This window comes from Siniperca chuatsi, linkage group LG11, assembly GCF_020085105.1.
Source record: "Siniperca chuatsi isolate FFG_IHB_CAS linkage group LG11, ASM2008510v1, whole genome shotgun sequence".
NCBI classification, from domain to species: Eukaryota; Metazoa; Chordata; class Actinopteri; order Centrarchiformes; family Sinipercidae; genus Siniperca; species Siniperca chuatsi.
This window is the reverse complement of record NC_058052.1, coordinates 21,338,975-21,357,513: the sequence shown is the minus strand read 5'-3', so window position 1 is coordinate 21,357,513 and position 18,539 is coordinate 21,338,975. Positions and strand designations below refer to the sequence as shown.

At 40.6% G+C, this 18,539-nt stretch overlaps 1 long non-coding RNA gene across 1 annotated transcript; it reads right to left on the bottom strand.

Annotated features, from left to right (window-relative positions):
* Positions 1 to 10,017: 10,017 nt before the first annotated feature.
* Positions 10,018 to 17,996, bottom strand: LOC122884064. Its single transcript, XR_006379792.1, has 3 exons — positions 15,571 to 17,996; positions 15,319 to 15,384; positions 10,018 to 13,966 (listed from the first exon to the last, which is right to left on the bottom strand). It is a non-coding gene; the product is annotated as an uncharacterized LOC122884064 (long non-coding RNA).
* Between the last annotated feature and the right edge of the window lie 543 nt (positions 17,997 to 18,539).

Here is an 18,539-nt window from a genome sequence, read left to right as displayed (position 1 = left end):
AACATGACACCTCTTTTTATGATTTTCATGTAACTGAGGGGATTTCTTTCACTATACCTGCAGGAACCACTGTTTCTCTCAGGAGAGTTTACATTGTGACATAGGAAGCCAGAACACACAACTTGGAGTGTAAACAAATCCCCAACTAGCTTGTAACTGCATGAACTATCACCAAATATTTATAGAACACATACTGTATAAAAAAAACTGTATGAAATAATTTGATCATAATGTTAAGAAGATACAAATGGTGACAAAAATATATAGTGGGCAAAAAATTAAACATGTTAAAATATTAGACTTGCTTAAGGCTGCACCAATCAATATTTTCATATTAACAGTCGGTCAACGTGTAACGTAAAAATAATTGCTCAAAGTGACAAACCCTCAGATAATCGAGTCCCCCCAGCTCTGCGGAGCTTTTTAGCATTTTACCGCTCATTGTTTTGGTTTTACCGCCTGCAACTTTACTGTTTTGGTTGAGTCTCACTGCTCTCATCAGCCTTGTTTCCAGTCTCAGCAGGCATCTGTTTTCAGGTAAAAAGCTCTAATAAACCCCATGTACGACTTTACCAGTAACCATTTAGAGTTAAACCCTATTGTCTCACATTGCCATATAATTAGAGGTTTTAACATTTGCAGTAAACATCGTGTGTGTCCGTCATTAAAAAAAAAAACCTTGCCTAAAGGTAATTAACTTACAGTTTACAATTATGTCCCAGCTAAATGATAAACATGGATGTGATAGTGAAGTTTAATGTGACATGTATTCCTGGCAGAGATTTCAATTTCTCCCTGTGGGAGTCAGGTGATTGACAGTAAGCTGTGTCATGTAAAGTGCATGCTGGCACGAAAACACTCAGCTCACACATGATCGAAATAGCAATATAACAAAAGCGATGACGGCAACAAATTAAAGCTTTTTAAGTTGTTTTCCATACTGTGCATAAATTAATTGCTCCAAATGGTTTCTTATGAAAGAACAAGGCTGGTGTTTCTAACTTACCTTTAAACACTTATTTATGTAACAGCTCTTAAATACAGTTAGCTCAATGAGAAGTACTACTGCACAGTCTCAAGAAGTAAATCAAAATAGTAAGAATTAAGAAGGATGATCATCCTCCATTTGATAAAGTGTCCATAAGCGTTTATTCTGTTAAAACGCTGATGGATCAGCAGGAACTGGAGAGGTAATCGCGAGAAAAATAAGGCAGGCAAGCTGAAGCAGAAAGTAAAGTACACACAGTACATGTATTTTATCAACTGAGAAAAACATTATTATTAGTGTGTTCTGATGGAAGTTCTCTGTTTTTTGTTCCCATTGTGATGGAAATTATTTTTTTCCTCAAATAAAATCACTTCTTTTCTACTATATTCTTTTTTTGTTGACAGGCTTTACACTCACGCAACATCACAATGCTTACATGTGTATATGTTGTGATTAAAATGCAAATGCCTGGTGAGGTGCTGCTCTCCAAAGTGCTTTGTACTGGACAATAGCCCAGGACAGTGCGGTGTAGCAGGCAGGGGAAGGTTGATTGTGGGAGAGGTGTGAAGGCCAGGGGCGACCATAAAGTTAACACACACAATCCACCAGATCTGTTCACATGTGCACACACACACACACCCAAAACACACATTCAGTAGCAGGGTGTAATGTTATTTTCCTGGAGGCAGAATGTTAAGAACAAGCAGCAGAAGGAACAGATGAGGGAGGGATGACGCCAAAAGTTGACATGAGGAAATAAAGAAATCTTGAGTGACAGGAAGAGGGATGTGCAGTGAGAGACGGGCGAGAGGGATTGATTGATGGATTTGACCTTTTTGTGGCATTCTATCCTAAAGAATACTTTCATATTGATTTTTTTGTATGGCTGAGCCACAGATTTTTTTCTTTTTTCCCTGCACATTTCAAAATACAAGCCAAGACACAAGTATGTACAGTACTTTGAGTGACATTTTGGCAATAAAATAACATGAAATGAAATTCAAACTAAGTAACAACTCCAAAAAGTAATTTCCATTTCCAACACTCAATATATAATACATGGCTTTGTTTTTAATGTGGTTTAAATTATGTCTGCTGAAAAGATGATTGCATTTCTCAAAATAGATACAATGCAAACAAAAAACAATCCAATGGAGGTGAGTGGAATTTTGTTTGTGGTGCTCACAGCATTGAAAAATGATGTTTAAAAATTCAACAGTAACTTGTCTTTCCAGAATCAGTCTCCCCATCACTGGATAATCCTCAGACCTCACTGGGAACAGTTTTCATTGGAATGGCTTTCTACTGAAGAAATAGCGCTATCTATCTGCATGCCTATATACTACTAGAGAGGTAAGAAAGAATATATGTTATTTTGTCATTTGGGTGGACTGACCTTTTAAGCAACTTCATAACTTAATTTGGTTCTGTGACCAATTATCACCGATTACACAAGGAATCAAGCGTGATGATTTTCTGCAGGTAAAGTTTATATTGTGCTATTTTGGACGTTTGTTGTTGCACATTTGATTGACCAAAGAAATGCTTGTGCCATCTTTGCGCACTGAGTGTGAATTACATACTGTAACTCAAATTACAGTACCTCGGTGCTGAAAGTATATCTGCACAGAATACATCCAGACATTCATATGCATTCACATCCGTGCATCACCTCCACACTTAGACACATAAAAAATACACACACACACACAAACACACAAACACACATAGACCAAAGTCTCCTGGTTGCAGGTGTTTATTGTTGTTTTCATCTCTGCAGTTGAGCTGAATAATCGAGGGTTTATGAGTTTGCCATTTATTCTGTCAGCCCTGTGTGCTGCCTTTCCAAAAGACCAGACCCTTTAAAAGTCAGCCCTTTCTTCTGCCCCACATTCCGGCCTTTCATAGTTCTTGGCCTCTTTATTGATAAGCGGGTTTTCCATTCAGTGGAACATGGACTGCCATACAAAGGCTTGAGAATAGGGAACGACCTTTGTGGTCACACATCATTTGAGGGAAATAATTCCATTTTTCGCAGCTCAGATGTATACAGATGCAGGTCTCACACTGCTGACGTATTGTACCACAACAAGACTGCAGGAAGAAGCACAAGGCAAAAACATGAGGACAACTATCTTTTCTCCTCGCCTCGCTCTCTCCGGTTTCTATCTCTCCTGCCCTCCCTCTGGGTGGCAGAAATAGGGGTCTCTTACTGTGCAACATGGGTGCTGTCAGGGATTCATCCCCACACAGCAGAGTGAGACCCATCTCTCAGGGCCCTGTGTGTGTACATGTACGTGTGTATGTGTACGTGCATGCAGAACTATTAGCGTTGCTCAGCAGCTCCAAGAAAAAGGCCACAAAATATCTTGTCCACACCTTTCCCCAGACAGCCTGTCCATGAAGTGCTTTTCTGTGTTAGAATCTGGGACACGTGTGTGTGAGTGTGTATGCGTGTGAGTATGTGAGCATGCCCCCTGCAGACTTTGCTATGCTACCGACAGTGAGTTGACGTGAACATGACCGAGTGCCTGTCTCAGTTATGATAGGGGAGGCTGATAAAATGTCTATCTTGCCTAAAACACCTCTCCGTCCACTCATGACAAACAAACATATTCATGTCTGTGGGCAATTTTTATACTTTTTCTTGAACTGCTTCTTTCTGCACTTCATTTTTATCAGAAACACCAAACACATAAAAACGCCCATGTACAGCAAAATCACCAGGGTTAAAACAAATATTCCTAAAAATTATGTTCATATACAAACAATTTGTATTAGTTAAGAAACTGAATACCTTGAAATCTGCTGTGTGTGCCTTAGTTCTATGATAGTGATGATTTGTTTTATTTATATGCACTTGACTCTCCTAACCTGTCTCAATGATCAATGTGACGATCATTGAGACTGCAGGCTGGAGCTGATACAGTACATTTGTGCTTGGTAATCTTTGGTAAATAAGAACTTAAATAAATTAAAAGAGTACTTTTAATTTTAAGTGCAAACCAGTTTACATAATGTTTCCCAGAAAAAGTTTTTTTTTTCAACATAATGAGAAATGTTTGTATTGAACATATCTGCAAACTGTTCACTGTAAATGTATTTTATTTGTTTTCCGTACGATATCCGCTCCTCGGGCCCGTTTCACAAAAGGGATTTGCAAGCACCGCTTACACACAGATTGCAAATGGTGGCAGCATCACGTTTCACAAATGATTGTCACTTGCAAAATATTTAGGTTAGGAAAGTCCACACTTCCACAAGACAGGCAGTGTTGACATTTTCAATATTTAATCAAAACCATGAATCAAGTGTTTTAGTAGCCTAAACCTGACAACATGCAGTATGTTGGATGCAAACGTTGTCCAGTGCTTTGCATGCAACCAGCCATCCCAGCCCCCTCCCTATGACTTATGTGACATCACACCTCCTGGATTGGAAAAAGAATTGAAGTGAATGTAATCCAGGCAACAATTACATTTCCTCCAAAACATATATGGCCAAGCAAACTAGTAGTATACAAATGTATTTTGTAGGAGAAAGGGTTGCAAAGACACACACAGCAAAGCATGCATTTACACATATAAATGTACACACACACATACACAGACACACACGAAGAAAGAAATGATCAAGTATCTCTCTTCCTCCTTAATGAGAAAAAGCATATCTGCAGTTAGATTTGGTAATTATTAATTATTAGAGTGTATGCTGCCTCAGAGTTCTTAGAAGGGTGCTGGGGCCATGGTGATAAAGTGCAGTGTCACACTAATAGTGCCATCCACTAGCACGATGCTTCAAAGATGCTGGGAGTGGCAGCCATGACACTTTGAGGCTCCGCTGAGGAGGCCGTGCAGCAATCATAATTGTTTCTAGATCAAGAAGGCCCTAATTAATTTGCCTGTCTTGAAGTTTGGCAAAAGGGAATAATGGCTGCTGGTAAAGAGGAGACAGTAGAAGGTTGTGTGTATGTGACTGTGTGTAAGTAAGTGTATGTGTGTGTGTGTGTGTGGGGGGGTAGTTTCTCTCAGAACATCTGAGTAATAACAAAAGCTGTGTAAAAGCAATAAGGATGGAAAAAAGAAGCTTGAAGCGATGTTTAGCTACGTGCTGTCTGTCCGCAACAGGGGCCAAGGTGGTGTGTGTGCGTGTTTGTGCATGTGTGTGTCTCAACGCCATCCCATTGCGATGGAATTGAAATGCCATAACAGCGACAGTTTGTCCGGCTGCTTCTCTCCACTTAATAGTTCTACTGCGGCGGTATTTAATGCAAGGGGCCCTAGCTTTTTAAAAACTATTTAAAAGAACGCACACAAATCACAGTGTGCAGAAAATGACCGTCTTAATGAAAACAGTGTTCCCTCAACACTGCACTGCGGGAGGCCCAGGACCTGGGGGAGTACTTGGGAATGCAGGGACCACAGGGTGCAGAATAATGGCCATGGAACCTGGACTGCAGAGTGCATGCTTGTTATGCTAAAAGGCAGGACTGGTAGCCTAAGGGCTGAGATGGGAGGGCAGAAACATACATACATAAACATAGGGAGGGGACAGCTGTTCCTTAATAACCTCTGGTAAATGGTGCCCGAGGTAATTAAGGTGCCCAGGAGGAACGGAGAAAAAAGACAGACACTTTTAGTCAGCTTAGGTTTTTAGAAAGTTGCTTTAACAAGTAAGTTTGGAGATCCCGATGAAAAATAAAGGTTAGTGTATTCACATCAAGACCAAGCCATATGCCGAGATAGAAGCCAGACTTGATATTGTATACATTTTATTCAATTGTGAATGTCTTAAACAGTTGTTTGTTCATTTATTTGATTGTTTGTTAAAATGACCTGAGTATGTTTTCCCGTGGCACTCCTGTCAGAAATGACTGACCTCTCTCAGTAGGAAAAGCAGAAGTGCCCTGATGTTGTACAAAGTGTGTGACTTTTATATTGAAGACCATGGTGCACGTCCCGTTACCTAAGAGCAGTCAGCGTTGATTTCTTGTAACCATGAAGGCCTTAACCAGGTAGTTTTAGCTGCCTAAACCTAACCAGACCTCAACCATAGCGGGTGGCAGATTGGAAAGCATGCATGAGTTGTTTTTGCAGCAGTCTTATTTGCATATTGCTTTAACAAAAACACTGCACTTGCAAACAACCTATTTTGTCATCAATGTGTGGGAAAGAAATACATTTTGAACAAAACAGTATTTTTCCGACAGGTTGCTGACATACAGAATAAAACAATATAGAGACTTAGCTAACATTTTGAAACAATGGTGGAATGATTTGCATTATTATATTTTACAGTAATATAAAAAAGAGAACTGTAAAGTTCTACAAACTCAACAAAGGTGCAACACTGACACTTTGGTAGGAACTGTCCATATACAAATAAACAAATTTATGTTTGAACTAAATCTCTTTTTTTTCCATTTCCTCTCTGCTTGTGCTGTTTTCTAAAATAACTAACCTCAACATGAACTTGAATATGGTGGGGCAGTTTACAAATATCTAAAACAAGGATTCAAAGTGTTATTTCCCTGTGTGGGTGTATGTGTGTGAGTGGATGTGTAGGTGTGTGTAGGTGCGTGCACACGCAAATGGATTCATGTTTAACAAGCTCTTGACTAAAGTAATAAACAAAGATTGCTGCCAACAACATGCAATGATGAAGGTGATGATGATAGTGATGATGATGACAGATTTGATGATAAGACAACAGCTGTCACTGATGATGACTATGATGACAGTGATGCTTCCTTTGTGTGTGTGGGTGTGTCTGTACCTGACTTATTTTCTTCATCCTCCGATTGGATTCCAGAGCAAAAGAGGTGTGTTGCTAATCTTTGCAAGAATGTCAGGTGTGTGCATGTGTGCGTGCATGTGCGTGTGTGTGTGTGCATGACAGGGAGAGCGTTGATTACACCCTCCTCTCCAACACAGAGAGCCGACATTTCTCAAGTGTGTGTAATTATAGTGAGCACACAGCCTCCTAAGCATCCTGTCAATCTGAATCAGAAAGAACACACACACGCACATGTACACATGCACACAAACACAAAAAAACTATTGTGTTCTGAGTGTGTGCTTTCAAGTGTGTGCAATTAGCCTGTATGTGTGTGTGTGTACATGTATGTGCTTATGTGTGTCTGATTTTAGCCCTGCAACCGTCTGTCCTATGTGAGAATTTGGCTCCAGAGATTGTGTACATGTCTGCACAGAGCCTTCTCCTCGCGCCTCCTCTTGCATAATGACAAGGTTTGGGTTTCAAACACGCACACGCACACGCACACTCACACTCACACTCACACTCACACTCACACTCACACGCACAAGCCCACGCACAGCCACACACACACACACACACACACACACACACACACACACACACACACACACACACACACACACAGACAGACAGTCAGGTGCTAAATAGAGGCTATCCTGATTACCCTTTTAGCTTATAGCTCAATTACGGTCTAAATGAGTATCTAGGCCTAAGGCCAGAACTGTCAAAATGTCCTGTTGCCTGAGAATTCAAGTTGTGGAAATAGTAGGGAGGTGTGTTCACATCCCACCCATCAAACAACGTTGATAGTGATTGATTCTGTAAACCCTGGATTAGGTTTAATGACAACGTTTCTGAAAGTTCACTGTCAACATTTTTTGGACGTGGGACAACTAAAGTACAGTTACGGTTAGGCAGTAAAAACCACTTAAGGTTTTGGAAAGATCATTGTCAGTGTTGTCACACAACTTTCCGCACTGATCCAGAATATTGGTTAATGTAAATTCCTGCTGCATAATTGTTAAAAATGGACATAATAACTGTCAGGTGCTGACTTTGGAACACTTGTAAAAGCCAGGGGGAGCAATCTCAGTGAATAATCCCAAAGATTTTAATTTAACACCTAAATCAAGTGAACATAAAGCAGAAGTCATATTGAAATTTAGATCTTTCAAATGAAATGTTGATACTTTTTCAACACTTAGCAGAGTCAAATAAACATTAAAAACTTTTGGATTTCTGGTTTAAAGTCGTAGTCCATAACTTTCTGCACATTCAAACTACAGCACAGATGACAGAGTATCCAGGGTCACATTTGTGGAGTTGTTTCACCTCTGTGCTTCTTGGTATGAAGTGAAATTGTCATAGTCAAATTAAAATGTATTTTTATTGAAGTTAGATGGAAGAGGCATTATTAACTGGAGGTGCCACCCAACAAAACTGATGAAAATTCTTTTCAAAAACAATTTGCATTTTTGCCTGTTAATATTTATAATAAACACTTCAGAAAAAGGGGTTCCTAATAAATCTGTATACCTTTTCATATTAGTAGTATCTGTAAATTACCATTTGAAAATGTATTACCTACTTTACAGAGATCCTTTTTAAATGATGCAAGAGGACAATAGTTGTTTTGCTGGACAGTGTTTGTTGATCTATCTCTATCTCTCGCCTGTATGATGTTTAATGTGTTAAACATATTCATGATGGAAACCCCAGCGGCTGCTTGAGTTTCCTCACCTCACTTTCTCCCTCTTGCTATGAATTAAACAGAGAGATAGCGAGAAGAGGGTGGTGGAGACAGATTGAGAGGGAGAGTTAGTAGGAGAGAGAGAGAGAGAGAGAGAGTGAGAGATGTGGTAAATTACATTGTCAATTCAAATCCTGCCGCTAATGCATCTCATTGAGTCTGTGTCGCTGTCATCCCAGATGCTCAGTTATCTGTGTCAGTGCAGCCAGCAGAGGAGGGCTGCCATGTTAACAGCCCTGCGAAGAGCAACGCAAAGTTTAGCTAGGCAACACGCCCTGAGCCAGGACAAGAGAGGAGAGACAGTGGAGATGAAGTAGATGTGAAAAATTCATCTTTCCGACATGAGTGTGTGTGTGTGTGTGTGTGTGTGTGTGTGCCTGCAGAGCTGTATCAGTTTAATTACAGCTAGCGCCCGGCCTTCATTCCGACACGGCCTCTTTCCTGCACAAATTAAAACATCCCTGTAACTTCTCTCTCACACACTAGACACACATAATTGACATGCATACACTCAAAAGTACCAGTGCTACACATATGCACACTACCTTGTTGTAGTTGTCATCCCTTGTTCGCTCACTAACCCCCCCCTCCTCTCCCTCCACCAGCCTCAGTCCCTCATCCTCAAAACTATTTGAAAATCAATTATCTCAACAAACCAGCTGTAAGGAGTGGGTGCCAGCCACTTACTCCTGAAGTGAATAACTTATTTGAAATTCATTATTGTGTCGAGCGGTGTGACAGGGCCCTCCAAGACTCTGCATTTCCCATTCCTCTCTCTCTCTTTCAGTGTCTCTCTTTCTTTACATAAACTACAGTCCTGGACCAATCATTTTTTCTTCTCTTACGCTTCCCCCTCCCCTTCTCCTGTCATGCAATTTTAACCAGCGGAGCACCACGGACATGAGCACACACTGACTCACACCCACACCCACACACACACAGCTCCTTTGATTGGTTTACCTCATTTATTTATCACATGCAAATCATGGGACGCCCAGAGATGTTTTCTCTTCTGCCTGCTTCTACAGGCATGAATATGGATGATGATGGTGGGAGCAAAGTAAGGTTGGAGTGGGGGACGTATGGACATACATTCTACATTTTGTATACTTTTATTCATCAACATTTGCTACCTTAAAGGAGCAGTGTGTAGGATTTAGTGGCATCTAGTGGTGAAATTGCAGTTTGCAACCATTTGAATACTTCTCGCCTCACCCTCACCTTCCAAGCGTGTAGGAGGCTGCGGAACTCGCAAAAAAACGCCCTGTCTAGAGCCAGTTTGGTTTGTCTGCTCTGGGCTACTGTAGAAACATGGCGGTGCAACATGGCGACCTCCGTGGAAGGGTACCTGCTCCCTCTGTAGATATAAACAGCTTATTCTAAGGTAATGAAAACACAACAATTCTTATTTTCAGGTGATTATACACTAATGAAAACATACCTATGAATATTATATTCCATTTCTGCCAATAGCTCCATCTAAATGTTACACACTGGACCTTTAATAATATTAATATTGATAATACACTTTATCGTCTATATGGCCATGACTACTTTTATGTGCTTTTGATCTAGGGCTGTTTTTCATGGGTTGGTCCTAAGTTCTAATTAAGGAAAATCTTAATGCTGCAGCAAATGCACAAAGCGAGGGCCATAAAGAAATTATTTTCTGGGTTTGGTGTGGAAGAACTTGACTGGCCTGTACAGAACCCCGTCTGACACAAGTGGAGTGCCAATGTTTTTGGACATCCCTTTATGAAGAAATGAACTGAAATATATAATATGATAAATTGGTGATAAATATTATGTTAGTAGATGTTTCTTTTAGAATAGCTGGGGTTATCCCAATAAAAAGTATGTTGGAGAAGATTAAACTGGATAGTGAATATCCTTGTAGTTTCTATGGATTAGAAAAAGAAACAATTATTCACCATTGTATCAATGTATCTACACAAAAAATATTTTGGATGGATTTTGAACATTTTATAAAGAGAAAGAATGAGCGAATGATCCAGCTACACGATAGGGACATTTGTTTGTTTTGAAGGCAAAGAGATAAAGAGAAGAATATTTTATTTTATTTTATTTCCAAAGTTTAAATGATACTTTTTACCTTATGAGGAGTGGAACTACACACACACACATGCTGGTGGTATGACAAGGACATTAGTACTGTGGCAGAGAGACACCAGTGTGGAAGCAATGTGAAAGTGAGTTGATGCAGTGTCACTACTGCTTTTAACCTTTCTTTCTATCTTTTTTCATTCCCCTTGTCTCTTTCTTGCTCTTATTTTTCTCTCCTTTTTTCTCTCTGTCCCTCTCTCGCCCACTGTGTATGACTCTCCTCCTCACTACAAATATCTCTCTTGAAAAAGAGAGAGAGTAAATGAGTGTGACAGGGCTGTCATGTATGTTCCAGCAAAGGCCAGTGAGGCCCAGTGCAGAGACAGGAGGTGTCATATCCTTACATCTCTCTCTGTTTCTGCCACCAGCTGGACTCGCCTTCTCTCTCCTTTTCTGTCACACTCTATCTCTCTCCCATTCTTTTCTGTCTCTGTGTCTCTCCTTCCTTCCCGTGTTACGTTTCCACAGTCACACTTCTCAGCTCTTTTCCTCTACAAATCTCGTGTGATCCTCTCTGTGACTACATCCACATAAGTCAGCTAAATTTGAAAATGCTTGTTATGTGTTAAAACTCAATTTTTAGGCTATTTTTGTAAAGAAAAAGTATAGGAAAAGGGCTAAATCTCTCTCTTATTACCCCCCTTGTGGTCAGCAAATCATGTGTAAATCACAGCCAACATCTGGTAAGTAGTGGGACTACTGAGTCTCAGCTCGCTAAACCACCATTAAGTCTGGCATTTTTGGAAAACTTGGAAAAGTTTTAAGGTGATGAGTTTTGTGCAACTTAGTGTGGCTGACACCATGTCTACAGAGGCTACATGATGAAAGCAGCACGTCAGCAGGTCAGCAGCAGCAGCTTCAGTCTTCCATCAGTGTCTAGGATGCGATCAGCCACAGTACTTATGTGTGGTCATCTACATTTTGGCAGGATGCTTTGGGTTGTTGTGCATAAAAATCACGGGTGAAACATGAGCAATTACAAGGCCTCTGTGGACAGCTGTATTGATTAAAATAGAAACGTATCTACTCCATCAGACGCGCAAGATGGACAGCTGAAAAATGTGGCTGAAATGCATCCTGTGTTGTCAGCCCGTAAAAAAGAATGACTTTCTCTCTAGACTCTTTTATTGCTCCCTCACAATATTTCTGCCAAAATAAAGAATTAAGTACATGTAAGTAGCATAACAACACTTTGGCTGCGAAGGGAAGAGCCTTCCATGAGATTTTATGACTTGGACCTCATCACTATTGTCACTTCCTCTGTCTCTCTCTGCTTCACTCATCCTATTGTGTCTTTTTAATTTATTTTCCTTTCACTTTTCACCACACGCTCTGTCGCCAACAGCAACTGGCATCTGTGGATGTGTATCCATTTGTACATGCATGCGCACACTCACAGGTATTGTATGTACATGCATGCAAGCACTTGTGCTGCACACATAAATTACATACCTACTGTACATGTGTGTATATGTGTGTGACTCCAGCCTCCAGGCGACTCAGCGGCAGGAAATCGGTCAGCTGAGCCATCAGAGTAAAAATGGGGTCAAATTGGCCTTTCAACTGGCCTTAATCTTCCAATCACTCCTAAAATCCTGCCTGCCGCTACACAATGCAGCTCTACTCTGAAACCCAGCGCAAATAGTTCATTTCAACATTTGATGAACACACAAATATATAACAGGACATGCACTGAAAGCTTGTGTGTGCATGTTCTAAGTATGTTGAAGTGTCAGTCTGCATGCGCGTGCATGTGTGATTTGATTCTTGCTCTCTCTGCAGTTGAATGCAGTTTGTTTGCATTGGGAGTGAGTGAGGGATAGCTGCGATCAATGCCAAAACCATTATGGGACACACTTTGAGTAGAGCATCCCCATTTTAGCAATTTGGCAGTGGCCAAGGCCCACATATGGAATTATTTGATCAATAGCCTTGTAGCTTGAGGAGTAAATTATATGATCAATGTTGTGTACAATGTCGCTACCTGCTCACTTCACTGAGAGTCTCTGTTTCTGTGTGTGATTCTTTTTGTGTGTGAATCAGTGTTTGTGTGCAGACATACCAGCGCATGTGTAGGTGCAGATATGTAATTCCTGAATGCTTTTGTCCATACATTGTTGGTGTGCTGTTGTTTACGTTCCTACTTTTTGGAATAAAGGGCTAGTTTATTCAGGCTCTTTGTATATTTTTCACTTGCTTTCTGGACACAAATACGCTCAGTTTTGACAGTGGAAGCAGACAGGGATATCAAATGGCAGAGATGAAAATAGAATGAATGGAGAGTAGGGGAGACTAGCTAAATTATTGATGTGTATCATAGTGCCTATGAACACACAACACACTGAACCATCTTCTTGGCTATTCACCTCCAATAACACACTCTTTATCACTCCACCAACAAGTACACCTCTGATACTCCAACATGTATAATACAGTTTGTGTATAATACGTGTCCAGACACACATTTATGATTCATTTGCTCACAATGATACATATGAGCATAGACGTACATATACAAAAGCCCATTCCTGTTTTGTTTGCAGCAAAGCCTTTTCAAAGGAATTCATGAGCTGAAATGGCTCAAGTATAGGAGGTGACTTCTAATATACACAAACACACAAAGACATACACACACCTCTATTCTGAGTCCATGTCTGTCTCTGTGGATAAGATCACTACCCTCTCTGTCACTCTGAAACACTGCCTGTGTGCGTCTAAGCCTGAGTGTGAGTGTGAGTGGCGTACATCAGGGTGAAGCGATACCTCTCCTCATTGTAGGTTCATGGCCGCGTACGTGTCATGAAACTCACTGAGAGACAGAGAGAGACAGCCTGATAGCCTGGCAGAGAGGCCTTGGTTTGAGCCTGATTTGTTTTTGGTTTTTTCTGTCTCCCTCTCTCTCCCTCTCTGAGTTGAACCATTGGGGGACCGATGAGCAAACGACACAATGGATGGAGGTAGGGACACAGGAAGGGGGGGGGGGGCACACAAAGAAGAGCCTGTCACACTCACTTAGATGCTGAAATATTAAAGTGAGCAGTCAGGTTGTAATTTTCCTGAGAAAGCCGAGGGAAGAAGGGGATAAGTGAAGCGAGAGAAGGGGGGGGTAATAGAGACACGGAGAGAGGAAAGGTATCGCCGCTGATCTCTCTTTCCTCTCTTCTTGGAAGAGACATAGGCACACTTTTAATACCACTACTTTAATTAGCTTAGCTTTATACGGTCTGTCTCTCTTTGCTCCTCTTCTCTGCAAGATGTGAATAATTCAGCAGGAATGGTGTACCACTGCATGGCAAGGACAGCAGGCCCACCAATCTGCAATGTATCTGTGGAAAAGAAACAGAGACAGAGCGAGGGCAGAATAGAGGGTCTCCAACATCAGACAGCAAACTTTGCTTGTCTAAAACCTCAAGACTTTTTGTCCCACTCTAACAGATCAATGTTTGTTTTGTAACAGTTACCGGTGGTCTTTCTTTGCTGGCGGTCTGCGGTTATCTCAGCATACACATACATTAGTGTGGTTAGCTCATTTTTATTTCGGTGTCATGTCAAACATTTGGTCCATCCCACATGGGACGACAAGACACCACTGTCAAATGTCAAACAGCAAAAATACAATATGACATATTCTGGTAACACATGTACAAAACCAAAGACCCAACAGACATCAGTTACAAAATTATATCTAAATCTGCATTATTTGGCAATTTAGTACACCTAGCATTAGCACAGAGTGAAATTTAGGTCAAATATAATTTTACCTTTTTAAATAATCTCTGATAAAAATAATTTTAACATTTTCTGTTCAAGTGCTTGTGGTTGCATTATTCTGTTGTGGTTCAAATGTGAAAAATGTGGTTAATTTGAAGAATAAACATATTTAAGGTTTTCTACCTCAGTATCGTGAAGTGACTGTATGCCTTCACCTCAGCTAAAAGTTTAGAGGAGCTGCTAAACATAACTAGCCATAGCAAATTAATAGCGTAGAAAATAACATAAAGCATATTTCTTCACTTTAAATAGTCCAAAACCATAAAAAAAGGCTAGGTTTCAATGTTCAGTTTTTGTTGAACTACAACAAAACTACATGTTCAACTATATTGTGATTTTGGAGGCTATGGTTTGTGGTGCTGTTGAATGTGTTGCTTTGTACTGAAGTGTTTCTCATATTTAATCTATCCTCATTGATATTAAAGGGGTGGACAAAATATTAGAAACATCTCTCAGTAGCTATGCCTAATGCCCATGTATCTAATAAACTGGCAACTATAAGTGCATGTTTATGTGCATAATTCCACATAAATTGTGGACTGAATAGCAGAAGAAGAAAGAAAGCAACCACTTTTGCAACAACATTCATCTCATTTTTATCCTGATAAATTGCTTTTTTCTCTTCTCCTAGCTTTTCTCCAAATAACTGGATAACTAAATGTTATCTGAATAGCCAACTCCAGCTTTGTTCATATTTCAAAAAATATTTTTATGTTACTAAACAATATCTTCTGCAGTTCCCAGGAAAAAGGACAAAATGTGTGTGTTTGGTGGTTATATGTGAATGTTCACATGTATTTGTGTGCAGGGTTGTTTTGCATTTCTATCAAGCATGTATGTGCTTCTTTGTGCAAGTTACCCTGTGTCTGTGTGTGTATGTGCCGGTGTGTATGCATGTCAGACTCACCAATTTGGGTCATTGAGGATGATATATCAGGATACTGCAGGTTGGTGGTTTTGGTGGTGGGTAGGTCTGGGGGAAAGATAGGGTGCAGGGAGAAACAGTGATGTATTTTCTCTCACATAGCATCATATTGATATTGTATGTTCTCTGTGCATGTGTGTATTCTGTGTGTGTGTGTGTGTGTGTGTGCAGTTGTTATGACAGCCTGTCAACCTGCACCCCAACTCCCAAAACCACTCCTTGTCCCAGCCTCACCAGCTAAGCAGCATCACTGTCTGGATGGGTAGGCTTGGTGACTTAAGGGGCTGTGGTGTGCTTAGTGGCCCAGACAAGGTGAGGGTTTCTGGGACAGACTGAGGTGGGCTGTCCCCTGTGTCAGCCCTGGAGCCTTCACTGTCACTGCTGGAGGGGAGACAAGAGAGGACTGAGACACACACTCTCTCTCTCTCACACACACGCTCACACACACACACACACACACACACACACACACCCACACAGAATGATATAAGCACTGCTATGCCTCTAGTCATCTTTCAGCTTCTAAAGAAGTTTTAATGAGTTGGGAATAGAATTCCTCTTTCTCCCCCTCTCTCTGTTGCTCTCTGTCCATCTTTGTCTTTGTCTCCCCTTTGTGTGACTTGTCTCCATTCCAATCATAGCTCGCTTCAGCGATCCCTGAGTCACGTCTGAAATAGAATCGACATGGCAGCCTGAGTCAGCCAGGACAGCGAGCCGAGTGCAGATTAGTCATCCTGGCGAGGTGCTTTTGTCCAGGGACGATGACAGATCTATGGAATGAACGGGAGAGTGATGCACGGGGGGTGTCTGCCTGTCTCAACTAGGGATTACAGATACTCCTGAGTGTGTGTGACCGTGGTTGTGTGAGTGTGTGTTTGTGTCCAGCTCTATAAAAAGACATGACTCTACAGCTCAATCTTGAAATTAAAGGCAAAATTACTTCGGAGTGGGCCTTGTTGTCTCCTGCTTTTCAGAGTGAGCTGGACAGATCTGCAACAACATAAAACAATGAGCCATGTAGAAGTGGGTTGGTCAGAGAGAGTGAAGTAAAGAGTACACATTGTCCTCTTGTCCTGATTTATTTGCAGGTGTATTTCATGATTTCCTTCCTGCTGGCTACAAGCAGGGCAACAACTTGTCTCACAGTTGAGAGGGCTGTTTTGGAGCTTCCCAATCAAACATGATCCGCTGCCACTAATCTTGTTTGCGACTAGATCGGTCACCGTAATCCTTTCCACAACAAATAGGCTTCTACAGCACACAGTGAAATCCAACCCCAACCAGGTTGAAATGGGCTCTCACCCACTGAAAATCTGTCAACAAGAGACACCTCCTTTATCTGACTCCCTGTAACTTTGTCAAAAAAAGGGGTCACAAAATGCCCTCTATGTGTATCATCTGTTATCTTTGATTATTGCACATTTAAAACATACTGTATGATGTTTACTGTCACATTGTTTACTGTGTGACAGGCTGCAAAAACAAGTATTCATCCCTCAAGGGAATGGCAAATAAGCTGCTCTTGTGAGCTTGTTGTAATTTTTTATTTCCAAGTAATAAGCAAATATTTTTGTATGTTAGTCATGTAATCAAGTTTGAATTTGAATTGTTCAAAAAAGCCAGATCTGCTATTGAGAGACTCTAAAATCTTTATATTGCTAATGAATTTATTAATATTAAATTGAACAATCTCACATTGCTAAAAGAGGCCTGCTCCTACTGCTTTAAAAATTGAGATTTCTTTTAGTTTTCTCTATGCTTTAAATCTGAATTTTATCTGTATGATCAGGGTCGTAGCAACCATTGAGGACACTGAGGCCCTTTATTATGTTATGTTTTTTTTCAGGGTATTTTGTTTGTGGGAGAGTTTAAATTCTACAGCAACTGAACCTTATACTATACAAAGGTCTTTTACAGGCTCATTCCAGTATTTTTAGACTCAATATGTTTAAATTTCATTATCTACCTCCCAACCCTAATTGTATTCATCACAGTGTAGAGAAAAATGTAACTGAATAGTTAACAGAATAAATGAAATGTGAAATCGATATTTAGACTTTGTTTCTGAGGGGGGTTATGGTTATGTTGGGGGGAATTAGACTCATGACCTCAGTATTTAGTACAGTTTTGTTAAATGACATTCTACATCTTCATATTTGATTCAACTTCGTCTCTCAAATCCTGAGGAAAAATTGGATTATGCCACAACTATACCAGGTACAGGTTTATCATGATCATCAGAGGCTTATCAGATCAGTAAAAAAATACTAATGACATTGCACATTCAACTTTGACACAACACTACTTTTCTATCAGCCTGGCTAATACTTCAAACACAAAAATATCACTTGGGAGAAACAAATCTAACAATAACACTTTTTTACAAGACAATTACATTTGTTATCATGTTAATGCACAGTAGAAGTAACAACATGTTTATGTGAATGAACAGGTTCTAAAGCTGCTTGTTGGACAGTTTCCCATGGAAACAGATGGCCTCAGCATTGCTGTTAGTGTTGTGTTGACAATAGAAATGTCCTGGCTGATTTAGGGACTTTGGAGTGAGCTGCCCTGTTTTGATGACACACACAGATGCACACACACTTACACACACACACAACCTTGTCCCCCTCTAACCTGGTCTGAGGTGTATGTGAGCGAGCAACTGATTAAATCAACTTTCATTTCTAATTCTACTCAGACCCCCGAGGTTATCCTGCACCATCACCGCTGTTGGAGGAGGAGAGAGACGGGATTGGGGGGGTGACAAAGAAAGGGAGAAATTCAACTGCTTAGACTGGAATCTGCTTTTGTAGTTTAATGGAGACAGAAATAACGAGATATACATGCAAAGTATCATACACAAAGCGTGATGGAGAGGCTTTTAGTCATAACAGAGGTTTTCTTTAATTTCCTCAACATCTCTTTCTTTTTTCTCTTGCAGTCTTCTGCTGAAAGGTCATGTAGCTCATGTCTGTGTTACTTTGGTTGTGGCTTCAGGGAAGAAAACTGGCTGAGTGTAAGAGCTGAATTATAAATCTAAATATATACATAAACCTTGGTCTGTTGTCAGTTCGTGCTGCTCCGCGCTAGAGCTGGGCATCCTCTTAAAAGCCTCAGCATTCAGATCGCTTCAGTCCCACAGACTTGCAGGTCCACTAAAACTATTTAAATGCCAAGACACGTTGGAGGATCCAGGCTGT